Below are 6,174 nucleotides of genomic sequence, written 5' to 3' on the forward strand. Positions count from 1 at the left end.
AGCCCCGCCGCTCCCCGAGCAGCCCCCCGTGCCGTCCGTGCAGCCACCCAATGCACAACTTCCGAGCAGCCACCCGCTGTCCACAGATCCGGCCCGAGCCCAGCAGCCCCCCCCCCAGCAGCACTTCCGAGCAGCCCCTCACCTGTGCACACTCCAAGCAGCCACCCACCTGCGCAATGCCCAAGCCTAGCAGATCCTCCAAGTTGCTGCCAGCAGCTCCTCCACATCGCTGCCAGAAAATCCGGCCCGACCCGCAGCCTCCGCGCAGCACCCGACAGACCCGAGCCCTCCCCTGTTCCGACCCGAGCAGACCCGCCTCACTAAGCAACCGCCCCGCGATGAGCTCCTCCGACCCGCGCGAAGAGCAGCCCGCGCCTGCACCTGCACCCCCCTGCGCAGCAGCCACTCCGGCCCGAGCCCCCCCTGCGCAGAGCCTCCGAGACGCGACCGAGTCCCCCTGCGCAGCACCTCCGCGCCGCTCACCCAAGCCGATCCGAGCAGGGCAGCCCCCCCACGCTTGCCCGTCGCCTCCGGCCCGACCCGATCTCCTCTCGGTTCCCGCCCAGGCCACCGATCCACGCCGTGCAGCACCACGAGCCAACCCGATCCGGGCACCACCCCGACGACCCGAGCCCGACGACCACCCTCCCGCCTACTCCTCCGCTCCCTCTTCCCTCCGACCCGGCCAGGTCCAGTGCCCCCTTTTCCAAAACAACCGAGGCTGTATGTCTATCTAAAAAAAAGAAAGGGGGGCAGCCTATATTCGGTACTTCAAAAAAAAAAAAAAAAAAAAAAAAGGCAGCTCTCTCTCTCTCTCCTCCAATGGTCACAAAAAATCCAAAAGACAACACAAAAAAAAAAAGAAGAAGGGAAGATGTGGGTGCGGAATCTTTATATTTGGGCTCTACCATTTAATTCAAGATTCTCATTTACAAAAGGCGACATCCCCCCATTAAATTGGACGGGATTCACTGAGATTTTGCGGAGCGTTTACTGCTCGGACTACAGAGCGATAAAAAAAAAAAAAAATTATTATGATCTTTTATATCTAACCCCCCAAGCTTTCCTACAGTACAGCTTTTCTTGCTCAGGAACTTGGGGGACTTCTAAACAGTATCTTAAGCAGGAACAAGCATGTGGTTACTTGTCGTTCTGCTCGGACTTTTGTGTACAAAGTTCCCAACCAAGAAGTATCTTTTGCTCGGAAACTTGGGGGACTTCTGTTCGTATGATTAATCGTCTGGGCATAACGACAAGTCAGACAAGGCTTAACATCATGTTGTTTGGGCCTAAGCCCTTCCTAGGCTCCTAGCCCCTGACCTACCAGGCTCCTCCTAGGCCACGACCTCTTAGGCTCCGGCCTCCTAGGCTCCGGCCTCCTAGGCTCCGGCCTCATAGGCTCCGGCCCCATAGGCTCCGGCCTCCTAAGCTCCGGCCTCCTAGGCCCCGACTCGTGTCAACTCACTCGGATCCTCGAGACCGGTGACACGTGGCGCTCCTACAGTGCAAGTCATCACAAGGGACACGTGTCATCACCGGATTGGTTGACACTCTTCCAAACGTACTATAAAAAGGTACCTTCTTGTCACACAAAGGACAACTGAAATCATTATTAGACTATTCACTCACTCTGCTCTCAGATCTCTCTGAACACTGACTTGAGCGTCGGAGGAGCTTTGGCCGGCACCACACCGGTGCCCTTCCCGCTCACTTTTGTGTACCTGTGCAGGGTGCTTTGGATATCATTCTCTCTCATTACTCACCAGTCGGACCCAGCTACCCGTTCCTGCCCCACTTCGACGTGTCATCCACTCAGTGGTGGGTCAAAGGGTCTACGTGGTTCGACTCAACGTTGACTGCTCTACCATTTTTTAGCATCAACAGTACCGTACCAATTCTAAATCAGTACGATATAGGTATGAAACTTTCAATACCGTGATATACCATACTGTACCGAATTATATTTAATTTAATTATTTAATATTTTTTTAATTAGGTGTTGCCATATTAGTGGCTATTTGGGCAAATGGAAAGGGAAAATAGTGTTGACTGTTTAGTGATGTTGCAGCCTGCAAGTACTAACTAAGTAGTGTTTATTGTTTGTAATAAGCCATAAGGCTTAGTACTAATTATCATTGTGTATTTATGTTGACTGCTTGTAATAACTAATAAGCCATAAAGCTTAAGTACTACTATTGTTTTTGACTGTTTGTACTTTGTAATAAGCCATAAGGCTTAACTATTTTGGCTTTGAGGATTGTGTTGGGTTTTGTTTTATCTTTTGGTTGGGAAAAAATATTTGTTTGTAAGTTGTAACTGAATAACTCAGTGCACACTACATTCTATTCTATGCTGTTATTGTTTGTGATTTCTAATTCTATACAGCCAAATATTTACAATGTAATATTAGAGTTAGACAATTATTAGCAAATGATTGACAATTAATATGTAAGAATAAAAGTGCAAGGAATTGAGAATATGTCTTTTTGGTTGTTAAATGTTGTTTTTTGACAAAAAAAAAAGTTTAAAATATTGGCACATACCGAAACCATACCGAATTCATAGAACACTGGTATGATATGGTACCAGTTTTAAAAATGTCAATACCGTATCGATTAAAAATTTCGGTATGAGGCTCATATCGTCTCATACCGTACCGTGCCCACCCCTAGTGTTGAGCACTCGGAGCTTTATGCCGAGTGCTCAGTACTACACTACAGTAACACTTTTTTTGCAATGCATATATATAGACTCTTTTTATTGAGGAACCCTTAAATAATTTTATTTAACGGATCCTTTATAGAGCTCACTCTATATAATATTTTAATGATATGAACCGTTTATTTTTTAGTTCTATATTCAAAGATCATCATTGCAAAAAATTAGACAAATCAGAAACTATTAATCTATCAAACTTTGATCAAATAAATAGATAAACACTTTGAATGGTGACCGTTTAATCAACGATCAAATGATTTCCGATTAACCTAATTTTTTGCAAGAACAATCCTTTAAAAGAGACCAAAAAATAGATGATTCCGATCATTAATATATAATGTGGATTAAATCCCACAAGAGATCCCTTAAATAAACTTATTTAAGGGCTCCCTTAATGAAAAGGACCTATATATATACATATATCTTTTTTTAAATAAACTCAAAATTCTAGATCTTAACCTTATGAATCCCTTTAAACATACTAAATCATGCCTAAACACACTCAAATTGACCCAATAACCAAAAGAAAATTATAGAAAAACATGTTGAAAAATAGGAGATATTTTTTTTTTGCATGTAGTAACACTTGAAACTGATACAGCACTACAATAGCCGAGTGCTCGATGAACAGTGCGGATCACTTGGCATTGTTTTGCTAAAACACGGGCGCATCCATCAACATATTTTTATGGATTTTTGAGTTTTTAAAAAAATTATATGTTCACTTTTTGAATCTTCCTAAAAGCTTTTAGGAGGTTTTAATATAGTTTTCTACACTTCTTCGTTTGACCCTCTTTTTTGAAAATTTCAATATATACCCTTTAAAAAGAAAGCAGAACACCCCCAAAGCTTAGTTTTCTATGGGGGTTGCTGCTAACATCTTGGATGTGTCTAAGACTTCTAATTGTTCTAGTACCTGGAGAGGTGTTGTTCATGGTACTCAACTTCTTAAGACAGGTTTGTCCTGGAGACTTGGGAGGGGTGATTCAATTCCATTTTGGACTGATAAGTGGACTTGCAATGGCAGTTTGATTGATCAATGATCAATTGATCATGTTATGGTGCCTGTTCCTGATGAAGATCTTTTCTCTTTGGTCTCTGATTTTTGTACTGATCATTGCTGGAATATTCATTTACTCAGGTCTTTTCCCCCTCTGATTATATAGTTGATCATATTTCTGCTCTTCCTATTAATCTAAAGGATAGCTATTGATGATGAATGGATATGGAGTTGTTCTTCTGCAAGTTCTTTTTCTGTTAAGCCTGCTTATAGTCTTGCTATTTGAAAGTGATGATCATCAAGATTGGGGCTGGTACTTTATTTGGAATATGAACATTCCTCCTAAAGTTAAATATTTCTTTTGGTTGCTTTGTCATAATAGACTTTTGGTCAATGAGCAGAGGTGGAGAAGAGATATGTCTCCTAATTCTGCTTGTGAGGTTTGTGATCACCCTCTGGAGTCAGTGAATTAAGCACCTTTTCAGAGATTGTAGCAGGTTCAAAGCTATATGGACCAGTTTGTCTATGCACCCTCTCATTCTCAATTCTCATGGTTTGGAGTTTAATGAGTGGCTGAAGGTGAATCTTAAATCCAGAGCTCCTTCTGTTGCTGGTGTTGAGTGGACGTTTATTTTTTGTTCTACTTGCTGGCTTATCTGGAAATGGAGAAATAAGTCCATATATGATAATGGTGTTATTGAATCCTTTACTAAGGAATGGTTGGTTGCTAATCTTTATTTATGCTGGAAAGGCTTCTAACTTGGGCTTGGGTTTGAGTTCTACCTCTGCTTTAGCTCCTTCCACAAGTCACAAATTTGGGTGAACCTTAAGTATTAGGCCCACGCTGGAATCCCATATTGTGTTGTTTATAAATAGTGATTGATTCCTTATTGGAATATAAATAGTTGTGACTTGTGGGTATGATCAATCGATTATTACCTATAACTCTATAAGCCACGTTATTGCAAAAACATGTTGGGCACTATTGAGACATAGTTGAAGTTTGTGAATTTGTCATTAGTTTACAGGTTAGGAATACATGTAGTAGGCAGGGAAAATGTTAGTTTGCTCATTGTCCAAGTACAAAGGCCTTTCATATATATTGAACCTCATCCCACTTCATATGTTTCAAGATTCAAAAGCCTTTATTGGGTTCTGAAATGGGCCAAATGGCTATGGCAGAAGCCAATCTTTTGCGGCCATTAAAGACTTTAAGCCTCACCTTTTATAGTCTTAAAAATGATTATCGAGTAGTGCAACAACACTTCATGAGCACTACTTGACAGAATTCACACTACTACTCAAAATAATTCAAACACTATTCCAAATAATTTGATTCATACGAGCGAGGAACAAGTAAGAGCCAACACATTTAATAATTGAATTTAACATAATTGTAAAATCAATAATTTATTAAAGTAAATCTAATTCTTAAATATATTATTTCTTACGTATTGCTTATGTTAAGTCTCTCATTTGAGTCAGATCAATATTCAAAAATCACAAATGTCTTTAAAAGGCCAAAAATTTTACTAGTGTTTAGAACTTCTCCATGAAAATATTATGATAGTAAACCTAACATGCGAGACATAAAGAAGCATGATCCTTAAAATGTGGATGTATGCAGACTAGCAGTTAAATGGGTGGACCATGGGGAGGCCCAAGAAAAAGAGAAATTGGCTCCCCTCTCTTTTGTCCTAAACCTACAAGATGAAGATGGGCCTCATTTAACCTGGACCATAGATCCCACATGGGGTCTGTATTGACAGATGGAGCTCATGTCTTGGAATTGAAAATCTGATTTTACATTTGAATTTTAGTCCCACAGAAAGAATTAAAGCTTTCATCTTTAGAGCAGGTTACTTTTCACACATGTATTGTGAAGATCTAATCGCTGAAAAGGAAAAGACATGGTTGCTATTCCAGTGGTGGATCCAAGTAATTGACCCACTAAGCCAAATATTTTCCCAATTCAATTCAGGTCATGGAAAACAAATAAGGAGGAATATAGTATGAAAAAATGACCCAGATGGGCCAAAAACATTTATCCTTTTTGTGGGTAGGAAAACCTCCTCAACAGAAGACCAACTGAAATCGCCATAATGAACGTTTTCCTGTGAACAAAAAAGCATGTCTTATTTCTAGTTTTATGCACGTTTAAATTGCAGCCTAAGAAGTTGGCCAAAAAAAAATTGCAGCCTAAGAAACATTCGTGATTCATGCATCAGAACCAAGAATGTCATAGTCAATTGGTATTGTTACTTTGTCTTGAGAATCTAATTATCCAATTAATATGAATAAATATATATAACTATATATGTTGTTTGCGTTTGAGGTCTAGATGCAAGAAGCTGAGGACAATCTTTTTGAAATGGTGGGGCATTGTGTTTGATTTTTGTTTGGTGGAGAAAGTATAGGATACATTGGCGTCCAGAAGGTTTCAGGAGATTATGTGG

Source organism: Dryas octopetala, chromosome 9 (genome assembly GCF_963921425.1).
Source record: "Dryas octopetala chromosome 9, drDryOcto1.1, whole genome shotgun sequence".
NCBI classification, from domain to species: domain Eukaryota; kingdom Viridiplantae; phylum Streptophyta; class Magnoliopsida; order Rosales; family Rosaceae; genus Dryas; species Dryas octopetala.